The 15780-nt window shown below is 33.5% G+C and overlaps 1 protein-coding gene and 1 pseudogene across 6 annotated transcripts in view; both read left to right on the forward strand.

The window, feature by feature from the left end:
• The window catches only part of ADK (adenosine kinase), a 521335-nt gene that overhangs the window by 282235 nt on the left and 223320 nt on the right, over window positions 1–15780 (forward strand). The gene's annotated exons all lie outside the window — the stretch shown is intronic.
• Window positions 9443–9591, forward strand: LOC131494196 (U2 spliceosomal RNA; annotated as a pseudogene).

The following is a 15780-nucleotide window of genomic DNA, read 5'->3' on the forward strand; positions in this document are numbered from 1 at the left end:
ATTTTATCTATAGGTGTTCTTAAACTTGGAGATTAAGAAGAGTGATTTTGTCAATATACTAAAGGCAAATACGTCTCAAGAGCATTCATTTGTTTGTTCCACAAATATTTATCAAGTGCTTATTATGTACCAGGTAGTTTTAGGCAGTAAGAATACAGCTGTGAATAAAGATCATATATTTTAATGGACAATATAACAGACATCATTTTCTAAAGAATTGTTAATAGTAGATATTTATATAACACTTACTCTGTGCTACATACAATTCTAATATTTTTAAATATATTGATTTACTTCAAAATAACCTTATTAAGGTAGGAAATACTATTGCCTCCATTTTATAGATGAATAAACAGAGCCATAGAGATGTTCATTAACTCGTTCCAGATCTCACAGCTGGTAAGCTGCCAACCCAAGATTTGAACCCATTCAGTTGCCTCCTGTGTTCAATCTTTTTTTTTTAACTAAATTTTTATTTTGAGATAATTGAAGATTCACATGCAATTGTAACAAATAATACAGAAAAATATCATATGCCCTTTACACAGGTTTTCCCAAAGGTAACCTGTACAAAACTATAGTACACTATCACAACTCTTATATTGACATTGATATAATCCAAATACCAAACATATCCCTTACAAGGATCCCTCATTGTCTTAGTTCAGGCTACTGTAACAAAATACTGTAAGTTATGTGGCTTAAACAATAGAAGTTTGTTTCTAACAGTTCTCAAGTTTGCAAAGTCCCAAGATCAGGGTGGCAGTGTGGTTGAGTTCTGATAAGGGTTTTCTTCCTCACTTGCCAAGGAGTATCTTTTTACTATAACCCTACATGGTAGAGGGAAAGTATCATCTCTCTTGTCTTTTCTTACAAGGGCACTAATCCCATTCATGAGGGCTCTATTCTTAGGACCTGATTACTTTCAAAGACCCCTCCTTAAAAAACATAATGTTGGAGATTGGGACTTCACTATATGAATTTGGGGAGAGACAAATATTCAGTCCATAATACTCATGTTGTCCCTTTATACCCACTTCCCTTCTGCCCCAGTCCTCCCGCCCCCCAACTTAATCCCTGGCAACCTCTAATCCTGGCACTTCTCATCCTATTTTGTTGTTTTATGGTTGACTAAAAGACAGTATTAATCTCCCTTATTTCCATTTTTTTGAGGGATGTCTCACATTGCATCCTTGTACTGGCAATAGTAATAAATACCTATAGACAATTTTTTTTAATTGGGGTAAATTTAACACTGCTATTAGTGTTATTGAAACATTGTTTAGTGATATTCATTCCGAATTGTCAAGGACATTAGTGAATCTTAAACAAAATATTGAGTGGAACCTTCTCTACATTCTGTTCTTTTGGATATAGATGTAGCTGTAAATGTTTCAAATTCATTGTCTTCTTTCATCAATTCTGTGAATATAATCAGTTTTATTCATGTCTAAAGATCATCATTTACAGTATCTGTTATTTATTGGGCATTTATATGGTCTATTCTATGGTACATTTCTTTCCTTTTATTTTAGTTGACTCCAAACTGCTCTGTCTTTTGAATGCATACAGATATTTTGTAATAACTTTACCACTTCTAGAGCTGGTATGTATCATCACTAACAACCTTCTTTTTTTATTATTTCTAATTGTGTAGGATATGAAAAATCTTATTAGATAGGTATCATTTTTAGAAAAGAGTAAGTAAGTCAAGTACTAAATATTTAAGTGTTTGACTGCCCTGCAACCTTTTCTGCTTCCTGAGCCTCATTTGTTCTCTGCCTTCCTGAGGTTTCCTTTCATTAACTGTAAGGCTTTATTCAACAAGGTGACGACTCATCAGCAGCTGTTCCATGTATTTTTTACTTGGAAGTCCTTTGGTTCAATGCAAGCAAACACTGCCCATTAATTAGCAATCCAACATAGAATTATTCTGTTGATGAGAAAATTAGCAAAATGGATCATCCATAAGTGTTTATACTGCAAACAGTGAATCGAAATGTCATAATCTCATTTCATTAAGAAATTTACATACACATCAGATTTTTGAGTGCTCATTCATGATGAAAGTCTACTTCCACACTGTTTGTGTTTGGAAACATTCAATAGCCAGTCTTGAATTTAAAAATTTAATTGAATGCTTAAAGAATTACAAGTGTTCCTTTCCTTAGCTCTAATGCTAACCAGAGTGCTTTTCTAAACTGCTGAGAATGGACTGAAGATTCTGCTGAGGGCTGTAGATACTTATCTGCCTAATTGAGCCATCATTTGTTGACATGAGAAAAACCACGTGACCTGCTTTAATGCATTTCTCAGTAACAGCAGGAGGCTAGAATGTAGTTCATCCAAAAGTAAAACCAGCAGCAATATTATTAGACATGTGAAACTAGCATTGATTATGGATGGTTTTAGTAAAAGAATAGTAATATAAAAGCATATAGTTATATAAACGGTATAGAGAGTGATTTTTATTCTCAATTATTTTGAATCTAAATATTTTAATCATTTAAGTTAGTCATTTATTCAATAACTATGTACTAATGTTTATAGTTGCTTGATATATTAAGGAAATTTTTTGGCTTGTCAAAATTAATTTGTATAAGTTAGTGATAAAACTTGAAATTAGTGATGTGTCATGGAGTACTAAAGCAATGAAGTATTTTTTAAAGTTTTTGAGTAGGTAAGGAAATAATAAAATCAAAATTGTGCTGGCTACATTAACCTGACCTGGGATGAGACAGATTATTTACAGGAATGTTATTATAGTAACACTAAAGTGCTTTAATCTACTTAAAGGTAAGAGAGAGAAGGATCTTAACTAAGATACCAGTAAAAAAGGAAACAATGCAAGAGCTTTTGGAAAGGGATGTGTGTGGCAGACTAAAATAAGTTAGAAGTTATGGTCTTGGATAAGTTGAGAAAATATGACTCCATTAGTAACTCCAGAGGAAGAAATGATTATCTAGATATATGAGTTTGGTTTAGGATATGTTGAAATAGAAATGCCAATCAGGGGTGCCTGGGTGACTCAGTTAAACATCCAACTTTGGCTCAGGTCTTGATTTGGCAATTCACGAGTTTGAGCCACCCATCAGGCTCTGTGCTGATAGCTCAGAACCTGGAGCCTGCTTCAGATTCTGTTTCTCCCTCTCTCTCTCTGCCCCTCCTCTGCTCATGCTCTCTCTCTCTCAAAAAAATAAATAAACATTAAAAAAAAGAAAGAAAGAAAGAAAGAAATGCCAGTGAGATACCCAGCGGTAATCTAAAATGTAACCCTTGGGTTCTTGGGAAAGGAGTCAGAGTTAAAGGCTCAGATTTGGAAATGTGCTATAATGATGGATTTTGTAAAGCTTTGAAAGTATTGAGATTATCAAGAGAAAGAAAATAGAAAGAAAAATACCAAGAGCAACACCTTGAGGGATGTTTTCTAAATGGCGAAGAAAGAAATTAAAACCAACAGAGGAGGTAGAGAAGGATGGCTATGAAAGATAAGTTAATTACTCAGTGAACTAAGTAGTAGACCTTGCTTATACCAGTATTGACAGTTAAAAAAAAAAAAAAATCACTAGACCAAAGTGCACTCTGGGAAAGATTTGATCCCAGTCTACAGTGAGTTAAATACAGAAATTGGGAGTAGTTAGAAACTTTTTAGCAAGTTGACATTGCACCCACATCCAGGTGCATTATCACTGGATTCCTTATTGAACAGGAAATGGACAACTTCAAATGATAGATAACACCTGTGATGAGCTTCTTGCGGTATAATCTATAAATGAGTCATGAACAGAAGCACCATATATGGGTCCAGGTTGGACTGAGTTAAAATAACCAAATTGTCCTTCACCACAGAGAAGCACTACATCAGAGAGATGATCATAGTAGACAGATTACATAGAGCTAATTACTGTTGGTGAGAGGGAAGTTTTGCTTAAAGACATAAGAGATTGGAGTTTGTATATTGGCTGAAAAAGATATGATAGAACAGAGGAGTATGATGATACAATATAGAATGTGATGATTAATGGATGAAATTAGACCAAAGGCATATAGGTAAAGGTTTCATCGTTGAGGGAAAAAAATGTGCACTTATTCAACATTTTGTGTGTTATAGATACCATTTAGTTTGATCTTCACAGGAATCCAGTGAATTACATGAAGTATAACTGGTATAATTTATCCCCCTTTACATGTAAAGCAATTAAAACAACAAATTGTAAGTGTTGTATCCATGATCACATGGTTAGAGGATGGAAATATTTTATGCATAGTTCTATACTGTATCTACTATGATGTCTGGTAATAAGGACAGAAAAATATTTGAGGAAATAATGACTGAAGACTTCTCAAACTTATTGAAAAACATTAATCTAGGGGCGCCTGGGTGGCGCAGTCGGTTAAGCGGCCGACTTCAGCCAGGTCACGATCTCACGGTCCATGAGTTCGAGCCCCGCGTCGGGCTCTGTGGGTTCTGTGCTGACAGCTCGGAACCTGGAGCCTGTTTCCGATTCTGTGTCTCCCTCTCTCTCTGCCCCTCCCCCGTTCATGCTCTGTCTCTCTCTGTCCCAAAAAAAAAAAAAAAAAAAAAAAAAAAAAAAAAAAAAAAAAAAAGAAAAACATTAATCTACACATCTCAGAAGCTCAATGAATGCCAAGTAGGATAAGTACAAAGACATATAATAATCAAATTTTTGAAAGACAACAGAGGGAATCATGAAAGCAGAAAGGAAAAAAAGCCATCACATTAAAGGGAACACCAGTAAGATTTTTAGCTGACATCTCATCAGAATCAATGCAGACTAGAAGGCAGTGAGATGACATATTTAAAGTGCAAAAAGAAAAAAAATCATCAACAAATAACCTTCTGTCCAGCAGAAAGATCTAAAAACTGAAGACAAAATACTTCCCTTGATAAGCAAATCCAAGAGCATTTGTTACTAGCAGATCTGCCTTACAAGAAATGCTGGAGAGTTTTTCAAGCTGAAAGGGAAAATAGTGATTCACATTTATACACAGTAAAACAAAGAGTACCGACAAAGGTAATTATGTAAATAATTATAAAAGATAGTTTCATGCATATTTTTTCTCTTAACTCATTTAAAAGCAAGTCATACAAATATATATTTATAAATTAAAATATATAAACATAAAATTGTCTTCTTATCTCTATAATATATCAGAATGTAATATATATAACAATAACAGCACAAAGGGGGTAGGTGGCAACAAAGCTGTATTGAAGTAAGAAAATGACATTAGATGGTAACTTAAATCCATAGGAAGAAATGAAGAGAACCAGAATGATAAATAAGAAGGTTGGTGTAACAAACTCTGTAAATACATATTTACAGAGCCCTCTTTTCTTCTCTAAAAGACATAAAATTATATAAAATAATATAAAAGGAGTCTGCACATACACTTTTTTTAATTAAGGTTTTAAATATTAATTCCAGTGTAGTTAACCTGCAGTGTTCTATTAGTTTCAGGTGTACCGTCTTGTGATTCAACAATTCTGTATGTTACTCAGTGCCCATCATGATTAGCATACTCTTTAATCCCCATCACCTATTATTTTACCCATCCCCCCACCCACCTTCTCTCTGTTAACCATCAGTTTGTTCACTATAGTTAAAAGTCTGTTTCTTGGTTTGCCTCTCTTTTTTCCCTTTACTCATTTGTTTTGTTTCTTAAATTCCACATGTGTGTGAAATCATATGGTATTTGTCTTTGACTAATGTATTTCATTTAGCATTATACTCTCTAGCTGTGTCCATGTTATTGCAAAAGACAAGATTTCATTCTTTTGTAGGGCTGAATAACATTCCATTATATATATGTATATATATAATGTGTATTATTATTATTATTATTATTATGTATAATGTGCATATGCTGAGTAACATTCCATTATATATATCATATGCATATATATGAATATATATAATGTACATAATTTGCCTATTGTAAATAACGCAGCAATAAACATTCGGGTGCATGTATCCCTTTGAATTAGAGTTTTCGTATTTTGGGGGGTAAAGGCCCAGTAGTGTGATTATTGGGCCGTATGGGAGTTCTATTTTTTATTTTTTGGGGAACCTCCATGCTGTTTTTCATAGTGGCTACAGCCGTTTGCATTCCCAGCAACAGTGCAAGAGGGTTTCTTTTCTCCACATCCTCATCAACACTTGTTTCTTGTGCTTTTGATTTTAGCCATTCTGACAGGAGTGAGATGATATCTCATTGTAGTTTTGATTTGCAATTCCCTGATGATGACTGATGGTGAGCATCTTTTCATGTGTCTGTTGGCCATCTGTATGTCTTTGGATAAATGTCTGTTCATGACTTCTTACTTTTTAATGGAATTGTTTGGGGTTTTTTTTGGTGTTGAGTTGTATCAGTTCTTTATATATTTTGGATACTAACCCCTTATTAGATATGTCATTTGCAAATATCTTCTCCCATTCAGTACATTCCCTTTTAATTTTGTTAATGGTTTCCTTTGGTATGCAGAAGCTTTTAATTTTGATATAGCCCAAATAATCTATTTTTGCTTTTATTCCCTTGCCTCAGGAGACATATCTACAAAGATGTTGCTATGGCCAGTGTCAGAGAAATTACTTATTGTGCTCTCTTCTAGGATTTTATGGTTTCCTGTTTCACATTTATGTCTTTAATCCATTTTATTTTTGTGTATGATGCAGGAAAGTAGTCCAGTTTCATTCTTTTGCATGTTGCTGTCCAGTTTTCCCAACACCATTTGTTGAAGAGACTTTTTCCCATTGCATATTCTTGCATTCTTTCTTGATGATCAATAGACCATGTAATTGTGGCTTTATTTCTGGGTTTTGTATTCTGTCCTATTAATCTGTGTGTCTGTTTTTATGCCAATCCCATACTGTTTTGATCAGTACAGCTTTGTAATATAACTTGAAGTCTGGAATTTGATACCTCTAGTTTTCTTTTTCTTCTTTTTCATGATTGCTTTGGCTGTTCACAGTCTTTTGTGGCTCTACACAAATTTTAGAATTGTTTGTTTTACTTCTATGAAAAATGTTGGTAATTGCATAGGGATCACATTAAATCTGTAGATTGCTTTGGGTAAAATAGACGTTTTAACAATATTTGTTCTTCCAGTCCATGAGCATGGAATGTCTTTCAATTCTTTGTATCATCTTCAGTTTCTTTCATCAGTGTTTTATAGTTTTCAGAGTACAGGTCTTTCACCTCTTTGTTTATTTCTAGGGATTTTGTTATTTTTTGGTGCAATTGTAAATGGGATTGTTTTCTTAATTTCTCCTTCTGTTGCTTCATTATTAGTGTTTAAAACTGCAACAGATTGCTGTACATTGATTTTGTATCCTGCAAGTTTACTGAATTCATTTATTCCAGTAGTTTTTGGGTAGAGTCTTTTGGGTTTTCTATATGTGGTATCATGTCATCTGCAAATAGTGCAAGTTTTACTTTTTCCTCACCAATTTGGATGCTTTTTTTTTCTTTTTGTTGTCTGATTACTGTGGCTAGTACTGTGTTAAATAAAGGTAGTGAGAGTTGACATCCTTGTCTTGTTCCTGACATTAGGGGGAAAGCTCTCAGTTTTCCTCCCATCAAGTATGATGTTCGCTCTGAGTTTTTTATATAAGGCCTTTATTATGTTAGTTATGTTCCCTCTAACCCTACTTTGTTGAGGATTTTTATCATGAATACTGTACTTTGTAAAATGCTTTTTCTGCATCTATGAAATGATAATATGGTTTTTATCTTTCTCTTATTGATGTGATATATCACGTTGACTGATTTGTGAATATTAAACTACCTTGCATCCTGGAAATAAATCCCACTTTATCTTGTTGAATGATTTTTTTAAATGTATAGATGGGTTCAGTTTGGTAGTATTTTGATAAGGATTTTTGCATCTATATTCATCAGAGATATTAGCCTGTGGTTCTCCTTTTTAGTGGAATCTATCTGGTTTTGATGTAGAATAAATTTGGAAGTTTTCCTTCCTCTTCTGTTTTTTGGAACAGTTTTACACAAATATGAATTAAATCTTCTCTAAATGTTTGGTAACATTTATCCATGAAGCTGTCTGGTCCTGGACTTTTGTTTGTTGGGAGTTTTTTGATTACTGATTCAATTCCATTGGTAATCAATCTGTTCAAATTTTCTATTCCTTCCTGCTTCAGTTGTGGTAAGTTATATGTTTCTCAGAATTTATCCAATTCACCTAGGTTTTCTGATTTGTTGGCATATAATTTTTCATAATATTCTTTTACAATTGCTTGTATTTCTGTGGTATTTGTTTTTATTTCTCACTTTCATTTGTGATTTTGTTTGCGTTTTCCTTTTTTTTTTTATTTTATGAGTCTGGTTAGAGATTTGTCAATTTTGTTGATCTTTTCAAAGGACTTAGTTCCTGGTTTCAGTGATTTGTTCTATTATTTTTTTTTTAGTTTCTATATCCTGTATTTCTGCTCTAATATTATTATTTCCTTCCTTTGGTTAGTTTTGAGTTTTGTTTGTTCTTCTTTTTCTAAATCCTTTAGGTGAAGGTTAGGTTGTTTATTTGAGTTTTTTCTTGATTCTTGAAGTAGACCTGTATTGCTATAAACTTAAGTCTTAGAATTACTTTTGCTGCATCCCAAAGATTTTTGAACTGTTGTGTTTTCATTTTCATTTGTTTCCATTGTAACATTTTATTTCTTCTTTGATTTCTTGGTTGACCCATTCATTGTTTAGTAGCATATTATTGTGATGTTCACTCTTGATGCTGGTTCTGTTTCATATCTAATACATCTCTGTCTATGGTATCACTGTAGGGCTTGGGGCTCTCTGGTCAAACCCTAGTAGTCCTTCTTGATTATTCTTTTTCCTTCAGGAAGTCTTGATCTTTAAAGTATATCTGGAATGTATTTTTTCTTTTTTTTAAATCAACAATTATTATTCTATTATGAGACATTACTATTTTATTCCTGGCCTACTGAATTAACTGGTCTCCTTGCTTCTATTTTTTAACTCTTCCATACCATTCTCCGCAGAATAATTGGAGTGATGTTTTAAAAATGCAAATCACCATAAGATACTTTGGTGTTAAAATCTCTTGCATAGCTACCAGTTGCTCACAGAATAAAGTCCATGTTTCATGCAATGATGTATAAGACCCTAAATGTCTTACGTCTTTTTCTTACAAGTCATATCATCTTATTTCGCTACTTCTGTCATTGACAGTTCTTAAATATCCAAGATCTTTTCCTACTTAAGTCCTTCACTCTTATTCCTTCTTCCTAGAATGAACTTGAACCAAGTTTTCTAAGGGATGACTCATTGAAACCCTTAGGCTTTCAACTCAAATATCCTCTCAGCAAGACTTTTTCTGGTCACCTATCTAAAATTGCTTATCCTGCTTTCTGTGAACTGTTGTCATTGTTCACTTTAAACCCACACCACCATCGCTTCTCGGCCTTTTGGCTAAGATCAAGTGTAAACCCACACCACCTATCACATAATCATGCAAGTTGCCATTATTGAGTTATCTCATTTGGTATTACTTTGTCTAGTCCTTCCTCAAATACTAGCTAGATGAGAAGGTAAAGTAAGTCCTTTCCTGTCTTAAAGACCACATAGCCTGTAGCACTTACTATAGTGCCCAGTATTTAAAGTACATTCAATATGCATCTGTAGATGCTTTTCTTTTTGTATACTCCACAGTGCTGAATGTATATATGCTCATGTTCAGGTACATACCAATAGTCAGTATTCTGTTCTCCCTAATTGTATGTCTTCTATATAAAATTTTCCTCTTCATATCACAATCACTTCTTTAAAAGCCATTTTATATGTTCCACATAATGCCCCCCCTCTTTTTTATGTTTAGTTATACTGCCCAATAAGTGTTGACTGGATTTGCTACCTTTGATACATGTTCTAAACCAAAATTTAATTCTAGACCTTGGGGGTCAGCATTTTTCCAAGTGTGTTGAACTGTAATCCTTTATAAAATGTTGTATGTAAAATAGTGAGCAATTTTTTATGTACTAAAAGCTGAGAAAGTTATTACTTCAGCTTTCACCATGATGACTTTAAGCAAGTTTATCAAAAGGATTATAGAAAGAACAGATTTATAACAACTGTCTGATATATAACCAGAATCCCCATGTTCAACTAAAACAGACTTGCCCTAGGCTTTCTAGAGCATAATGCCTTTAGCAAGTAGCTTTCAACAGCTTTTTCAGGAAGCAATATTTTCCTTCAGTAAAAGGGTCACTGTACTGTTTTTCTTTTTCCTTCTCCTGTCTTATCTTTTGAATTCAGGAAGTACTTTAAATTTACAGGCAGCTTTGAAGGCATGAAGCAAGTTCAGCCCCAGAAGTATTTCCTGTTATGGCATTAATCTAATTCCATGAAAGTAGAGCTGATTTTTCATCTGTAAAGTAGATAAAGTGCCTAGAGCAGCCGACCATTATTCTGGGTTATCATGATAAAGAGGCTTAGTTTTGACATGAAAGAGTTTATCAGCCTAACCAGTGGAAGATTTCATCCTTTTTGTTGAAAGATATATTAATGGATTATAATCTATCTTGGCTTCCAAAAGAAAGTTTGTCTTTATTTTAAAAATGTTTACTTAAATCAGTAAATGTGGTTTTCATGTTTATAAAATGTGTAACATACAATGAATCAAACAAACATACTAAGGGCATCATATAAAATTAAATCTCTAATGTTGAACCATTTTATGTTCATTTAACATTCAAATTAATGTCCCAATTTGAAATAATCACAAATATGCTTTACAAATCAACATGGCTAAATTTCAATATATAGACACATGTTATTTTCTATAAGCATATATGTTTGGTATTAGTGACCCATGTTATTAGGTCATATAATATACAAATAGCTTTTTCATAACATGATATTTCTTTTAATAATTAAAGCTGGGGTGCCTGGGTGGCTCAGTTGGTTAAGCGTCTTACTTTGGCTCAGGTCATAATCTTACCATCCATGAGTTTAAGCCCTGCATCAGGCTCTGTGCTGACAGCTCAGAGCCTGGAGCCTGTTCAGATTCTGTGTCTTCCTCTCTCTCTGCCCCTCCCCTGCTCATTCTCTGCCTCAAAAATGAACAAAAACATTAAGCAAAAAATTTTAATAATTAATTAAACCTATTTGTTTTGTTGACTAACTTCAATATATAATATATGCAAATAATATGTAATTGAAATAGTAGGGCTTTATCTCTTTCCCATATCTGTCACCTAGTTCACCACCAAGCTAAGATATTTAGATTAACCCTACTGACTTAGTATAGGTTAAAGAATTTTTTAATTTGGAAATGGATTCCATATTCGACATATAGACACTATTTTCTTGATTAATAACAGTTTATTTCAGTACATGCTTACTATATACTAGTACATTACATATTTAGTCCCTTCAGTAGCCCTCTGAGTTAAATTCTGTTTTCCAGTTTAAAAATGCAGAAACTAAAGTTCAGAGAGGTTAAATAATTTGTTCAAGGTCACTCAACTCATAAGTTATAGGTTTGGGACTAAAATTCAGGTCCTCATTATAGGTTCACTGAAGTAAACCAGAATTCCCCAATTTTGCCTTTATACTTGCAAGGAACAAAAGACTCTATTGATCACTTATTTCACAATAATAAGAAAATTAAGTTTATCATATTTTAATGAGATGGTATTTTTCATTTTTTAATATATCTGAACTACTGATTCATGTTCATAAACCAAGATAAAGACATTGCTGTATCATAGATATGAATATTTTAAAAGTTAGATCATCTGAACATGGAGAGTCTCTTGCCTAATCAAAAGCATATGGAGTACTAAATTTAGGATTAGGAAATTTGGAGTTTTATAATGGTCTCACTAGTTGAAAGCATAATTATTTATGATCATTATTTTCTAAAGGGGATAGACTACTACCAGTCCATTCTATCATAGGGATTTATAAAAATAATATGAGATCAGATATTAAATGTATTAGTTTAAACATCATTCATTGAGTCTGCCTACTCTGTGTATCCTGTTAGGTAATGTGGCAGATGCAAACATTAAGGAAACATGGGTTCTGTCTGTATTGAGCTACCAGTTTTTTTAGGAAGGATAAGCTCTATTACAATATAAATTAGAATGGTAAGTGCTTACTTAGTATATGTGAGGGTCTCTAAGCTAAGCTGTCACAGGTGACAACTATAATTTCATCACCTTTGTACTAATTTTATAGCGTTAGAAACTCAAGACCTTACATCTGCTTTCTGAAACACACATGTATACACACATATAAAACAGAAGTGTTAGTAAGCACATGAGAAGATGCTCAAAATCATTAGTTATCAGAGAAAAGCAAATAAAAACTGGAATGTGATTCAAGTTCACCCTTACAGATGGCTATAAACAAAAAGATAATAACAGGTGCTGACAAGGATGTAGAGAAAGTAGAACCCTCATGTACTGCTGGTAGGAATGTTTACAGTTCCTCAAAAGGCTAAATATAGAGTTACCATATGACCCAGCAATTTCACTCCTAGGTGAAATGAAAGCCTGTACCTACACAAAAAATTTGTACATGAATGTTCATAACAGCATTATTCATAATATCCGAAAAATAGAAATGTAAAAGGATGACTGCATATTTCTGTGAATATACTAAAAACCACTGAATTGAGCACTTCAAATGTGTGTGTTGTATGGTATATGAATTAGATCTCAATTAAGTTGTTAATTTCAAAAAAAGGTGGTATTACAGAACTTTTAGACTACTTAGACTGCTTGGCATCCATAAAAACAAAGCATTCTAGAATTTAATATTCTGATATTTATCTGTAGTCTTATAATGCATGAGTTTAGAGAGGGATACCTTGATGATATTTATAGTGTAAAAGTATTATACGGCTGTTCTGTTATCTTTATCAAACATCATGGAGTTAACTTATTCATGTCACCATGGTTTATTGGTTAAATATATTCTAATAGTTAGGATGAAACTCAAATGTTGGTAATCCAGTGAAGAAGAACTGATATTAGAAATTTATACATCCTCTATCACTTGCCTCTCCATTTCAGGTATATGCAACTGACCTAACAGTTAACATGATTATTTCTTTAGCACTTCATCAGACCATCCAGTGTGAACAAATGAGCAACATGCCCAAATTAATTTGTAATCTAGTTATCTGAGCTTAAAATTCATTTCCCCACAGAAATTAACCCCATGTACAAATGTGGGTTAATTTCCCACAATACTCTGTAAACGCTTAACACTTAAACGTAGCTAAATTGATGCATTAATTAGGTAGGAAGCAGTGGATCTGTAGTCAAAGCAGAGAAGGAGAAGTCTCTTTCTTGATGGTAAATCCCGGTCTAAGGTTTTGCACTTTTAATGGGGCGTATTTGTCCATTTTGTGATAAACACATATTTGGGAGTTAGTAGACTCACTAACCTTCTCTTTGATCATGATCATATAACTGATAGGAACATTTAAGGAGTAAAGATCTTTAAGTTATTCTTTACCCTTCCCTGGTAAAAATAAAGAGATTCTTACTTTCTGGAGTAGTTTGAAGTGTTTATTAAAGTGAGTAGACATGGAAAGCAGTGAGGGATGGAGGGAGTATCTTTTAGGCAGCTTCTCCTCTGGCAACATCTCTCCTATGACTATAATATAAACATATAATTTATAACGTAGGAAAATGAAGATTTTGTCTTTTAAAGAACCATTCCTTTTTAATTCAGCCTTAAGGCTGAAGGGGTTTAGATTCTTTTTCTTCAGCATCCAGCAATGAGTTTAGGGGTGGTGGTCATTAATATCTTGATCTATTACTTTCTGTAAAAAATACAATTTTTTCCTCTAGTGGTTCATTTGTCTGATTGCTTTATTTCTTGCGAGAAATCACAAAATCCATTTCCTGTGACAGTATAATAACTTTCTCAACATCTGATTATACTGCACATACACTCAGAAGATTAAAGATTTAGGCTAGAAAAGGATAAGAAGGCACTGAGAGTAAACATTCTGGTAGAATTTATATTTTAATGTCATAATCACTAATTTAGAAAAATAAATATAAATAATGGACCATAGTTTGTTCAATATTTTCATAAAGAATTAATTCATTATATGCACAATTAGTTTTTATACACATTACCAGTAATTTTTTTCAAAAAATTCTTTTCTCTCCCTATTCTCACATGAAATTTACTGATGGTTATACACAGCCTGTTGAAAAGATACGCTGTTAAAATCAGCTACCCCTAGACTGACAAATCTTGAGTACTTAGTTGGTTAACATGTTAATAACAGGTGTGACTGTCATTAATGTAGATACAATTTCATTATTAACACCTTATGTTTCTTTAATGTTTATTTATTTTTGAGAGAGAGAGAGAGAGAGAGAGAGAGTGTGAGGTGGGGGCAGGGCGGGGTGGTGGAGGGCAGAGACACAGAATCTGAAGCAGGCTCCAGGCTCTTAGCTGTCAGCACAAAGCCTGATGCAGGGCTCAGACTCATGGACCGTGAGATCATGACCTGAGCCAAAATCAGAGCTTAATGGACTGAGCCATCCAGGCGCCCCAGGGAAATGCATTTTAAACTTTATTTATTTTTGAGAGAGACAGAAACAGTGTGAGTGGAGGAGGGGCAGAGTGAGAGAATCCCAAGCAGGCTCTGCACTGTGAGCACAGAGCCCCATGTGGGGCTCAAACTCATGAAACCGTGAGATCATGACCTGAGTCGAAACCAAGAGTTGGTGGCTTAACTGACTGAGCCACATAGGCGCCCCAACACCTTAAAGTTTCTTATTCTTTCCTTAAATGGAGAATCTTCTAGTTAACTAAGCAATTATTATGTAATTTTTATTTAATAAAGAATAAAGTGCTGCTGACAGTAATAATAATTCCTATATTTGTTTATAACTTGCTTTCATATCTATTCTTTTATATATTTTTCTATTATTAATACAACACTTTTTAAGTGCCTTTGAGTGAAAGAAAGTGGTTGAAATGTAAAAGAAGCTTCTTGGAATGTCAGTAGTATCACATGTCTTAGTATGTTTACACCTGCTTGAAGGAAAGAGTAAATTATTTCCTGAGAACCCCACAGCTATATAGCTAGTTCCACCTCTGATCTGCTCTGAGGCATTTAACCTCTCTTAACCCTGGTTTCCTTATTTAGAGGAAGCGGCTGTTGAGCCTTACCTAAATCATAAAGTGAGTGCAAGTAATTGTTTACTGAGAATTCTAAGAAAGGGTAATGGAAAATGTCAAGTATAAATGAAAGAGTTATAACTGCTCTTGTCTCTCAAAGGAATTGCAATTCACTCAATGAACTTTTATCATTTTTAAAACTTATACCTTTTTAAAAAAAGAACTGTTTAAATATGAATACATAAATGAATAAATATAGGATTTTGGTTTGTTGCTTCAGTAGTGACTTTAAATTAATTAAAGCATACATCTTAAGCGTATTTTTTATTACAGTTAAATAGTAAGTTATCCAAAACTCAGTAAATAATTTGGCAATAGATCTGCCAGGTGAATGCTAAAATAGTTGGTATGCACTTTAAAGGGCTTTAACTTTTTCTTTTGTACTGAATTAAGACTGATAATTTACCTCCTAGTAATTGCTTGAACTTTGGCAGGGGGAGGGGGTGGTCTGCCACTAATTGTATAACCCTTGTGTAATTTACTTATTTTCTCAGAAATCCTTCCAACCTGCCCCCTCCCCTTAATAGGCTGATGTTCATTTTTAATTTCCCAGAAAGAGATATGATATGC

Source organism: Neofelis nebulosa, chromosome 13 (genome assembly GCF_028018385.1).
Source record: "Neofelis nebulosa isolate mNeoNeb1 chromosome 13, mNeoNeb1.pri, whole genome shotgun sequence".
NCBI lineage: Eukaryota > Metazoa > Chordata > Mammalia > Carnivora > Felidae > Neofelis > Neofelis nebulosa.